Source organism: Pelodiscus sinensis, chromosome 7 (assembly GCF_052426305.1).
Source record: "Pelodiscus sinensis isolate ZL-2025 chromosome 7, ASM5242630v1, whole genome shotgun sequence".
Taxonomy (NCBI): Eukaryota; Metazoa; Chordata; order Testudines; family Trionychidae; genus Pelodiscus; species Pelodiscus sinensis.
Genome location: NC_143058.1, coordinates 76,127,791 through 76,140,933, shown reverse-complemented (window position 1 = coordinate 76,140,933; position 13,143 = coordinate 76,127,791). Strand labels below are relative to the sequence as shown.

The 13,143-nt window shown below is 38.6% G+C and overlaps 1 protein-coding gene across 7 annotated transcripts in view; it reads right to left on the bottom strand.

Moving 5' to 3' along the window:
* The window catches only part of PARD3B (par-3 family cell polarity regulator beta), a 618,049-nt gene that overhangs the window by 356,786 nt on the left and 248,120 nt on the right, over window positions 1-13,143 (bottom strand). The gene's annotated exons all lie outside the window — the stretch shown is intronic.

The following is a 13,143-nucleotide window of genomic DNA, read 5'->3' as shown; positions in this document are numbered from 1 at the left end:
TACCCTGAGAACAGAGACCTATTTAATTTGGGGCTAATATATTTTCCCTCCACTACTCTCTTATAGCCTTCTTGCCTGACTCTGTCACAGTAAATAATGAATCACTTACCCTAAGTGCTTCAAGAAAGAATAAAGATAAAACCCAAGACAGAAAGCAGATTTTTGAGCTCATGTAAATAAAGTACTGAAAGCACTGTTTAGAGCCAGATATCACATGGACAGGCACTGTGGATGGTTCCAGCTGTGCAAATGTACTTTTTAATTTTAATGCCTTATTTACCTTTTGGTCTTTTAATTAATTTGAAGTGGATTTAATAGAAACGTGCTAGATTAGCAGTCCTGAAAATCCATGACTTAATTTATTTATGGAGAATATATGCCAACACTAAACATCAGTGCAATACAGTGAAGAACCAGGTATTATGAGTTTAAAATTTACCATTCCAACTGCTTCTCACACTTGGACATGAGACATTTGTTTTCAAGTATAGTGCATAACCTTTGGACATTTGCATTCCCGTCAGAGCAATTGGGGGTATTCATATGGGAGCAAAGATCATTCAGCTGAGTTGGCTCCATAAACACCTCTTTCTGAGCTGGAAGGGAATACTCTTGGGGCAATAAATAAATGCAAAAATTAGCATTAATTTCTGCCAGGAAGTCTACCAATTGGTCTCAGAGCAAATGAACAAAACTTAATGTCATCGCCTTCCTGCCTGACATGCCATCTCCAGTCCCTCAAAATTCTGAGACCCAAACAACGGTTTATATGAAGGACTTTCCTGATGAGTTGAAGGGGGAGGAAGAACAGGAAATTATTCTATCATGCTCCCCACTCTGCACTTATATTAGTTGTGGGTAATTTGTGCTCATTTTCCTTTGCTCCTCACTGCAATATAAAGCAGTGTCTTTGAATTAAAAAACATAGAATGGAGTATGTTATCGGAGACAAAATATGTATAATACTTCCAGAGATGTATCAATAAGAGAGGGTGGATAGCCTATTTGCAGTTTGTGATATCTGTCTATTAAACAGAACTAAACTGAGCAGTATTGATCCTCCACATTTATTAGTAGTAGCACCATGGCACTATGGCAAACTTAGTTCCTTTTCAGCATTTACATAAACTGCAAACAAATTCGCTTGTAAGACTTAAGCAATGAAAGGTAGTAGAAGAATACTAAAATATTCACAATGGAAATCTCTGTTTTATTTATCTAGTATATTTACAACTGAATGGCTTACACTGGCAACATGGATGCATACAATATGAATTACCAAAAAAACCCTTAATACATTTATTTTCTTTTCTGTACTTCAGATATACTTTTCTCTTTGTATTTCTGCCACAAGCAACAGAAAACACCACTAAATGGCACTATTTGGGGACGGTACCTTTTTTTGGATCAATAGCATATGGAGCGCAGGAGAGAGCTGACTCCTGGGCTATGTCTACACTATAGCTTATGTCGACAGAACATATATCATTCAGGGATGTCAATAAATCACCCCTCCGAGCAACATTACCTCCACCAACAGAAGATCTGGGTGGAGGGCTTCTTCCACCGATGTAACTACTGCTGCTCACAGTGGCGGTTTTATTATGCTGACAGGAGAGCTCTCTCCCATGGGCATGGAGTCTCTTTATCAGAGACAGTGCAGCTATGCCACTACGGCCAGGATACATGTGAATAAGATTTGCAAACAATAAGTCTACAGTTTGGTTTCTTTGTCAGTTGGTAAAGAGTAATAATCACATCCCCTTTAAAAATAATCACTAAAAGCAATGTACAAACCAAATCAGGGTTATTTCTTCATCAAAATGTTATTTAATGTAGTTAATGTTCTGAATGTATCCTGTGCAGTCATGCATGCTATTTCATATCTCCAGTCACTGAAAAATGGAATCCAAATTTTAGTATCACCACGCAACTAAGGGAGGAATATTTTCAAAATGATATACAGTTACATGGAAAACTCTTTACAAATTTAGTTAGTAACAACAAATTAAAATCTACACCCTTTCTTTAACAGCAACCAATGTGCATTCAGTGTGATCTGAAATGCTTGAAAGTACACTTATGGTCTCAAAACTGACTGTACAAATGACAACTCAGTGTCATTCCCTTCAGTTAATCCATTATCAAATTTAGTTGAGTTTCAGTCAAAACAGGAATTCTGTTTTTCTTTTTTAAAGAGACATACTTTCAAGCTTAATCTGGTGTCTGAAAATCAACCGATCGCAGTGTAAAAAACATGTGCTGGAAACCAGCTCCTCACCATGAACTGCAATAAGCATGGCTAAAAATGGTTTCCAAATGTCAAAAACCCAGCCAGCTTCCAGTTTTGCCCATTATTAAGATTTCAAAGTAAGGGTTTTTTTGTTTTGTTTTGGCACTTCACCACCAAAAGTTTCAATTCTAAAAGCAGAGCCAGCTTAATGCTTGTGACATACAAAAGAGAGTGGCTTGCTTTTCCACTGTTCTCTTTGTTCTGCACTGCGAGAATAAGAACATCAAGTCTTTCAGGTAAGTCTTCAACTCCTAATATCCTATAGTAAAGGAGGGCAAAAGTTAAGCTCCGTGTACATGAGAAAATTGTGTTGATTTAGAAACTTACTTAAATCAAACAATCCACTGATGTGGGGATGCCATCACTTTTAAAAAAACAATGTTCCTTATACTGATTTAGGTTCAGGTGGTAAGGGTGTGACTTGTCTCATTGTAATAAACTCAGCAGATAAAACTACAATGGTTTGAAGCAGGTAACATGGACCTCACCTTCCAGCACAGGGAAGCCATTTGACATCAATCACACCACTAGCCGATTATGGTCCTACACCTGGCATTCTTTGTTATGTTCTTGGAAGGATCAACTCTGTGTAGCTGAATCCTCTGATGCCATAGCTCCTATACCAATCGTCCTGCCCTGCTGGTAGGGCATAGGAATGGTGGCTTGAAGAACAAGGCACAGCAAAGGTGTCCCCATGAAACACTGACCCCTGGCTGCAGTATCAGCCTCTCGGGTTCAGACTGAGAACTGCTTTCTAGTGAAAGACCACGTTTTCTAAAATTCTAAACTTTCCATACCTTCTTGGAGTGTCTTGAAACTTCTTATGTCTCATAGGGGTACTTCATAGTCGTAGTAGGGCAAATTTTGTGTCATCGGAGCAGAAGATTGAGCCTGCCCATCCCTCCCAAAAGTAAAACAGCATTTCACAAAATCAACAGGTTTTCATAACTTCTTTTCAGTGCACCTCAGGCTCAAACCATTGATTTGACCGTCCCCCAACTACTGACAGTCACTCAACATTACTCTTAGGTAGCGAATGGCACTCACTCTCACTTTAGGAAAGCAATATAGTGGACCTGGGCCTAAGTGAATTGCCCAATGCCACATAGGAAGTCTGTCATGGAGCAGGGAATTTAATGCAAGTCTCCGAAGATCTAGATCTCAACCATCCTTCCTCTTGTGCTACCCCCAGATAAGTCTCCTTCAAAAACCTGTCCCCGTTGTCTCCATGAATCCTCTCCCCATGCTCATCACTCTGCACAGCTGCCTCTCTATGGGGAGATGGAAGGGAGAGCATCAGGCCACCTGAACAGAGCGAGACAAGAGAAGGAGATGATGGAGAGGCAGTGAACATGCAACCAGTGCTGGGGCTGTACAATCACTGACAAGGAGCCCCTGGCAGTAGAGGGAGAGAGCGGGGCTGAGGTAAACGTGGGTGCTAAGAAATATTTAATATGTCAAATCTTTCTGAACGTTTCTCTAAGGCTACCTGATTGTATCTTGTCCCTTTCAAGAATATGAAGTCCAGCAAAAGTTGTGCCTTTGAAAATCATGAAACAGAGATGAGGCACATGTCAACACCACTTGGGAACCGTGCCACAACAGGCTCATACTAGGCATCCTTGTCCTCCGTGGAAAACACTTAAAGAGTCAGGCACATGACAACTGTGGAACACAGTCTAACACTGCCTCTTTGCTAAAGAAAAACTTGTATTGAGGGGAGCTCTGCACTTGAGCTGCCTACACGGCACCGAAATTTCGCCTCTGCCTCCAAACAACCCCACTTCTACTACATTTCACAGCACTCTTCACCTTCTTGTACAATCAGTTCACCCTTACCAACAGGATACCATTTCAAACTATACTTTGACTTCGCCATCAATAACCTACAGACTCTCATATCTCCTCTCACAGTTGACAAACCCTCTGGCAGGAAGACCCTTGTGCACTAGTGCTGACAGAACCTACAGACTAGTTAGCTAAAATGAGGCAGAGTGTATTGCTGCATCTGTAAAAAAGCCAAATAGGAGTTGGGATGTGTGGAGTGTTGATATTCCTTCCCCTCTGGTGGAAATGGCTTCTCAAAGGAAGAAAGTATAAAGTTACCAACTGTTAGAGAGGAGTTAGAGTTCAATAGCAGTCAGTGCTAAGTGCGTCTCAAATAGGACTGACTACTTCAGTTCTGAAGAAGTCAGTCCTAAGTTAAGTATTTCCAAGGCAAATCAGGAAAAGTACTTGCTAGGCTCCCTCAGAAAGGGGCAAATTGAGATATGTGCCATTCAGGATATTTTGAAAGATGATTTTCTAGCCTCCAGTTAACCTCTGACGGAAATAAAACACACACAAAACTACAAATGACTTGAAGAAACCACTCTAACCAAGGTCTCACAAGTAGCAGACAGAATATCAAGGTCTACATTTTTGAGTATGCAGCAATCCAGCCCTCTATAAAATGTAACGAGAAAAGAGGGTAACCAAAAAGCCTCTTTCCCAGAGAAATAAGGCCCTCAAACCCTTCTGTGCTTACCCTTATGTTACAGGCTGAACCTTTAACCAACACCCAGGACTGGAGAACAAGAGTGAAAAGTCTCAGCTACGCCTTGTATTTTAAAATGGGCACACGCACACACATGCCCCCTTTAGATATTGGGGTTTAATTTAAGCCCTCTTCCCCCTTGTGGGGGCTAATGAGGACTCAGAGATCTGCCAATAACGGACATGCTGTCAAGACATTTCACAACAATGAATAGTGTCATCAAAAGGTATTTTGGACATACTATTTATGTGACACTATTTACCAGATCAAACAACAACTGAGGAAGCATGAAATTAAGAACAGAAATTAAAGATTTATCAGATCACTTCAAAGAAAATGACTATGTATAACACATGATCTCATCTGGCATTTACATCTTAGCCCTTGCCTCCCAAATACAGATGAGGATTCAGTCTCATAAGAAATTTAAAAAACTAGAGCTCAAAAAGCCCCCTAAAATGTTATCTGGTCATAAGGAAAATAAAAAGCTTCACAACATTTCCCAGTATGCTACACAAATCCACATGGTCCCAAGTTTATTCCATAGCATAGTGCAGGATAAAGTGTCCCCCATTAAACACCGATACATTGAACATGTTCGTATTTACAGAATGAGTGTTGCCAAGTGTCCCGTTTTGAACCGGACAGTCCACTAGTTGAGCTTTCTGTTCAGGAAACAAATTGAGAAAAGAGAAAATATAAATGTCCAGTATTTTCTAATAGATTGTGATGTAATGTCAAGTGTGTCCGGTATTTTTGTTGAAACCATCTGGCAACCCTATACAGAATCTATCCTCAAAGACATGTGAATGCCTCAAAAATTCACCAGCTATGATCTTCCTGGTCTACTTTACACATGGATAACTGGCAAGCAAGCTATCCCAAGGCTAAACTATGGCAATAGGGAGAGGAAGAAAATACTTGCCTCCTCCTCTTACCACTGTCTAGGCAAGATATCTATCTATAGCTACTCTGAAGAGGAGGAAGCTTTAAAGTAGTCAGGTCTACCAGTTCTTTCAAGACTCTATCCCAGGGTGGACTGGTTTAAATCAAAATGCTTTAAATCACAATGTAAATCACTCAGAGACAACCACTGATTTAAATCAAGTTTCCCACTTCACATTTTTTAAAACAATAGTGCAAATCTAAACACTACACATGTTAATTTGCAACTCAATACAGAATTTTACAATATCTTGGAGAATATACTCTGTAATTTTTTTTATGTTTACTTGATTTTTATTAGTCTTAGAGAGCATGTAACATGAGCTTTTGTGGGCAAAATCCACTTCTTCAGATGAGATGATCTTGCATGTATCTCATTTGAAGAAGTGGGTTTTGCCCGCGAAAGCTCATGGTACAATACATACATTTTTTGTTAGTCTCTAAGGTGCCAGAGGACTACTTGTTTCTTAAAAGTGGTTTTTATTAAATTTTTATTAATTTAGGAAACAGTACCTCTCCAGTCTGGCACACTCTGGTCCGGCAACATCCATGACCTGGCATGGTTTTAGTTAGTTGGATATCCATTTATCATAGGTGTAGCCAAGTTTTCCCATAAAGTTTGTTTAGAGCCAACAGTCCTGGCCCTCAGTATTCTGTGCTGCTAGTTAGCTCTAACTTAACCCTAAATGTCTTCTACAATCCCAGTAAGCAGTGGAAATGTTAGTAACGCTACTAGACAATATTGACCTCCTCCTGTGTCTGGGCATATTCCCTAGTTTGGCATCAGTCAGGTGTTGAGGGTGCTGGCCTTTAGAGCTTCAACCTGTATATAATATTACCGGTCTCAAGCAGCAAACTCAGCAACAGCGCGTTATGAATGGTAAAAACTAAATCTCACACACAAACACCATAGCACTTATATTTTATTAAACTAAATCTTAAATGTTGCAAAAGTGTTTCACATCTGCAACTGGAGCAGTGTCCTGAGTTGCTGGCTAACAGTTGTCCTTAAAATCTTTTTTTTTTTTATTTCCAAAATTTAATAACTATAAAAGACAAGTCAGCACAACACTAAAAGTTCAGTATCCTAAAAATTGTACAACTGTCTTATCTACCCCACTCCCACAGTCATTTTGATTCATAGACCAAGACAAGTTTTCTTGCTTTTTCAACTCCCAATTGATTTCTTAGTATGGATTCGCTCCAGCCTTAACACGTATTATGACATTACTACGGCATAATTTTGAGATGTCCAGGCCATCACAGCATCATCTTCAGAGGTTAGGTATCTACCTTGATATCTGGGGTCAAGAATGTTCACAAGAAAATGAGGTGAAGTTAGTGCTCAATCCATTCACTTTTTTTTAATTGCCTGCAGTTTAACTTTCTGGTGAGATATTTCTTTTGTCAATGTCTCCAGAAGTGTCTTCCAAATTTCAACAGCATCAGCAATGCAGCAGCAATTTCTCTGAAGTTTATTTAAGAGTACGGATAATAGGCTTCACTATACTGAGAATGTCCTGCACATTCCTCTTTAATCCAATGTTAGATACTTTGGATGAGATACTTCCTTCTATTTTATACAGTTTGCTTCACAACGATTTATGAGAATAGACCAGTTCTTAATAAATTGTTCAAAATAATCAGTAACACATTCCGTCAAACATTCTGAGGGAGAACTAGTTTGGATCCTGTTGCTCTCTTCAATGAAGCTGAAGCAAAATGGTTGTCATGAAAGTATTTTATAATTCCAACATCTTCGTTTATTCACAGAAAAGATGTACTCAAGCTAAGCACGACTGGACTTAGGGTGCGTCTGCACAGCATCCTAAACTCGAGATAAGATTAGCAATTTGCACTATGCAAACTGAGTATCTTATTTCAATTGAATATTGAAATAGTATATTTCGAAATCTGGTGCATCTACACAGCATCAAATTTCAAAATAACATACTATTTTGAAGCAAAATGCAGGACAATGTAGCACTTTAAAGACTAACAAGATGGTTTATTAGATGATGAGCTTTCGTGGGCCAGACCCACTTCCTCAGATGTGGAAGTGGGTCTGGCCCACGAAAGCTCATCATCTAATAAACCATCTTGTTAGTCTTTAAAGTGCTACATTGTCCTGCATTTTGCTTCAACTACCCCAGACTAACACGGCTACATTTCTATCACTATACTATTTTGAGACATCCCTTAGCCCTCATGGAACGAGGATTACAGGGATGACAAAACTGCATGTATGTTCAACAGAAATGGGATAGCTATTTTGGGATACTTCTGGTATGCCAAAATAGCCCTGCTGTGTCGACATACACGTAGAGTGTGCTTACATTAGGAGTAAGCCCCATTGAACTGATTGGCACGTCTGTTTTTTGAGAAAACAAGTATAAGATGGGGTTCCCTTGGGAAAGCTTAGTTATGCTTAAGCAAAATAGACAACAGACTTAGATCATCAATGTTATGGTCTCTCGCCACAATTTTCTAAAATTGAGAGTATGTATTATGTTATAAAAAAAGAAGTCAACGACACCCAATGGCAACTGGTAACTCTAGATTTCTCTTGCTGCAGTTTTCTGCACCATATACTTGAGTGATAGAGTCTAAACCTAGTTAACTAATTAAACAAGCCATAAAGATTAGCTAAACTAACATCCAACATTAGAAGCAGCTTGGGAATTTACTTGTTAAATAACACATATACTAAAAGGCACAGAGAGAGTCTTGAACAATGATGCATTGCAAAGGAATTATTTAAGTTACTAACCAGTTGATCCACATTGTTCTTCAGTCATATCCATATATTCATCCACATCATTTTCTCCCACTAAACAGTTTTCCTAAGGAAGTTTCATTCTGGAAACTAGACCCTACATCTTCTTGCTCTGCTTACATTTGACTTATTTTCCTTTTTTACCCAGGAAATGAATTTTTACAAAATATTCCCAGCTAGGTCTCACTTATACCCAGAAGCCATGACAGTTTTTCTGTGGCAAAAATGTGGAGGAATATAGGAAGCTGTGTGTGTACTGAATAATGTCTTCTCTTTTTCCCTCCTGTTCACTCCACTGTTCATTTCATTCTGCTTCCATCCTTTCCTATATATTGTCTCTCTAGCTTTAACTAACTCCTCTGCCTTTCATGGACCAGCTACACCAGTATATAAGCACAGAACAACAACAATGCTATCCAGCCTGTGTCTGTCTTTGCACATGTGACTTTAGTCCGCTGAGAAACAGAAACTGAAAGCCCAGAACTTTCAAGAAGCAACAGCTGGTAGTTAGGCTGGACAGAACAGAGCCATTAATTCATTTTTATGAGATTAAGGGTAGATGTAAGCATGTTGTTAGATTTAAATTGCAATGATTATTAGTCAATCATTTATTGATGATTAAAAATAAAATAACTGATTTAAATACAAATATTGATTTTAATTTTTAATCAAGTTTTAGCACCCTGCTCTGTCCCTTCCAAGTCTCTGATGTCAGCAGGTCCAATCAAACAATCTCCTTCATTACAGCACGACAAAGGCAGGGAAAGTTTAAGATAACCAACACAAGTAAAACAAGAGTCCAATGAAAGCCTAAATTAGAGATGCAAGGGGGTTACCAGATACCCAGTAAGCATTGCCTTACCAGCATGCTTACCGAGGCAACTGGTTAACTCTTGCCCTGCCTGACCGGAGCAGCCTGCGGATGGTGGGCTGCTCCAATCTGGCAGGGCCCACTGTGCCATGGGCTGGTTAACCAGTTAAACACATAGTTTAACCAATTAATATATCAAATAGGATTTTACATCCCTAGTCTAAATCCCTTCAAAGAATTAAGGACTGACATTTAAACGTGAGAAACTAGACCGTCCTAGATAGAGCTCTTGACCTTGATCCTAATCCTCACTTGGAACCAAAGCAACTCTGTCGCATTTTAATTCTATACAATTAAATTGTAGTATTTTAATTTTGTACAATTCTGTACATAAAAGGTGCACTATTTCAAACTCCTTTTAGGGTTTGAAATTGCAACTCAGATGTTACCCTACATTTGAGGGTATACGAGTGAATATTTATACTAAATCTATAAGAGTTGACTCATATAACTAAGACATTAATACTACTGGCTTATCTTAAATCCACAAGGTAATTTAAAAACACAAAGAGTGATCACCTGAGAGAAAATGTCTAACAAATCCTTCTGAATCCATGAAAGTATTTTCAACCTCTACAGGGATTAAAAATATATTATAAAATAGCCTTTTGTAAAATGCTTTTAGTCTTATGTTAATTATTAACTGCTTTTTGAAGTAACAGCCTGGGTGAGTAAATAATTTGACAGCATGGTGGTATAAACCGCAATGGAAAAAGCAAAATAATTATTTTATGAAAAAAGTGATTGAGAGGAAGTAAGGTGCACTGAAATTTTTTAAGCAAATACAAATCATCAGATGGAAATTGACTAGGAACAAACCGACACGGCAACAATAAAGCCATATGGATTAATTAGGGTTGGAATATGATAACAAACAGCGTCTTGTATAATATCTCCTACTGGTAAAGATTATAAATACAAAGGGACCAATCACAGGTACTGCAAGAGCTGCTACTAATGTGTCTGATTTCTAATTAATTCAAGAAAAGTAAACAACAACATGATCCCCATTGCTAACTTCATTTTCATATCATACAGGTATGTTTATGGACTAAAATCACTTCTTTGGGATTACAGAAGGAATTAATTGCACTACAGCTATAAACTAATAGAGCTGCATCCTTAATTGCAACAGCAAGGGTCAGGGAGTAGACCATTGTTGCTTTGGTAAGCATGACAAGTGACATGAGCAAATGAGAACTGTTCAATAAGAGACAAGGGAACAGGTTATTAGATTGCCTGCTTCTTGTGTACCTCCCTAAACAAACATGAAGTGTTCTATGGCTCACTGCTCTCCCATTTTTCAGACAGGGAAATAAAAGTGAGCTGGAAGAATAGCTCACAATAAAATGGGCTACCAGAAACAGTATCTGTTTTTAAGGAAATGCTATGACTTATGGCTGTGGCTTCCTGTAAACAAGATATTCCCAGCAGCATGTGTAGTACTGATGTCTATGATACAAAGTGAAAGGAGACATCTAATCTATCTCCTCTAGTGCCATTAACTAGTCCCACCATCTCTCGTGTCTCTGTAGGAGATCTTCGTTTGTTTCAATTCCAATGGAAACAGGTTCACAGTGACAGAATAGCCCTGTTTTCTTTGCTTCCTTCAACTAAGGGATAGGCATATCTCAGAGACACATTAAACTTCATAGGATAGCCTGAAGTGACAACATTTCAGCGTCATATAATAAGATCAAACACAATTCCAAAACTCTTGTTAGTAGAATTTAATTAAATTATTTTATCAACTTGATCTTTCCACACTGAAATCTCAATCCAAATAAATCACACCATGACAATCAGGAAAATTCCATGTTAGCGATCACCTTATCTAATGCACTGAATATATAATCATACAAATCCTTATATCCGAGTAGCATGTAAAGCTGCTGCTCATGTTACTAGGTTTGTGGCTTTCCCTTCAGGTTTCCATTAAGTGCCGGGGACACATTTTTAAAAAAACTGGATGTAGTTACCTATATTTTAGTCAGCTTCTTAAATAGCATCTGAGAATTTCCAATTCTCATCACCCACTGAATGTGCCTAAAATGTTGGGCTGTACTCAGCAAGACTGGAAAACTGAATGCTATAGTCCAGTGATAATTTCCTCTCCTTGCTCCATACAACGACACTGTTATTGGAAAATGAGTATGCAGTTAATATCCAATTGTTCCCAAACTATCTTGGTCTGAGCTGATTTTCTGAGACTGTTCTGCTTGTTTATATTTCTAAAATCAGTTAATTCTTGGCAATGGCAGAAAAGGAAAGGAAGCATGGCAGCTTAAAGTCCGAAAGTAGCTCCTAAACAGTACAGTCACTCAGTGCAGATGTGCCAGGGAAATATATGGGTGACTAAAAATTTTGTTTTGCACAGGGACCAGAATAATTAACATGATATTATGAGCATGTCTTCATATAGAAATGAAAACACATCGAAAACTCCCCTTACTTCCAATGTGCAACCTCATATGCAATGCACTCCCCTCCAGCTCCTCAAAATCTTACTGATCAACTTTTACTTCAGAAGCCTGTAATCTATTACCACCTTCCATTGTTCTATGGTAAGAGTTAAAGATTTGTCTGCGATTGAGTTGGAGGAATAGGGGGCCAGATGGAGGTTGGAAATAATGAGTCTGAGACGGAGTATTTAGGATAAGGTTTGAGGTTCATCTAACTATTAATGTTGCCTTAGCTGGTGATTTTCTTGATTTTTAATGGCTATATTGATAGGAAATTTACATGAGCAACCTTAAATATAAGTTAAAGTGTGTGTGTGTGTGCGCGCGTGCATGAGCACGCACGTGCGTGTTATTTAGGTTTTAAAACCACAGTTTAATAAGCTTATACCTAGCACATAGCAGTTTTGTTTACCACTTGATTATTTCAAATATGGATAAACCAAACATGAATTATCCTGGCCTGATTAGAATTGGAAATACTTCACAAGCAGAACTGCTGAGAGAACAACAAGTGTATGCACCTTAGGAAAACAGAACTGTCCTAAACTAATTGAAACAAATAACTGGTAAAAATATATTTAAAGCTAGTAGGCTGTTTTGTGCATTGAGGTCAGACATTAATGTTTTCCCACCTTCCCTCATGAGATTGTAAGGTATTTCCCACCGAACTTTTTAATATAAACAATTGTTTTCAGGCAACTGTACTTTTCTTGCAGTTTTGCACTGCAGTTTCTATTTATATGCATACTTAAAAGCCTCAAAAAGAGTGTAGTATGTGAGTACCTTCCATGTATTTAAAAACTGTATCTCTCATTCTTTCTTCCCAGAGTATAGGAGAAACAGCTTGCGTGTATGTATGTGCATGGACATCACAGGTGTGAAATAAAAAAAGGGCTATATTAAGGTGAACAAAATGTCTTCTAGTTTGTGCCAAAAATGTTCACATGAAGCAGTCAGAATGAAACACTCTGGTGCACTTTGCAATTCACACTGACCTAGTTTGCACTGCAGTGCCATGTAGACACAGCCCAGGAGAATTTGGGGAAGAACACGATGGTGGTTTCTTCTTCTTGTCTTGCAAAAGAGTTGAGAAAGAATTAGGTTCAGAGTGGAAGGAGACTTGGTTTATATCCGCTGGTGGTGCTAAGCCTCGCTTGAGCAAGAGACGATGCTCTGCTGCCTACTGGGAAGGGGAAGTGCGAGTTACTACTTTCATAGTCAGGGCAGCGAAGCCAACAGACCGAGGAAGCAGAAATGGTT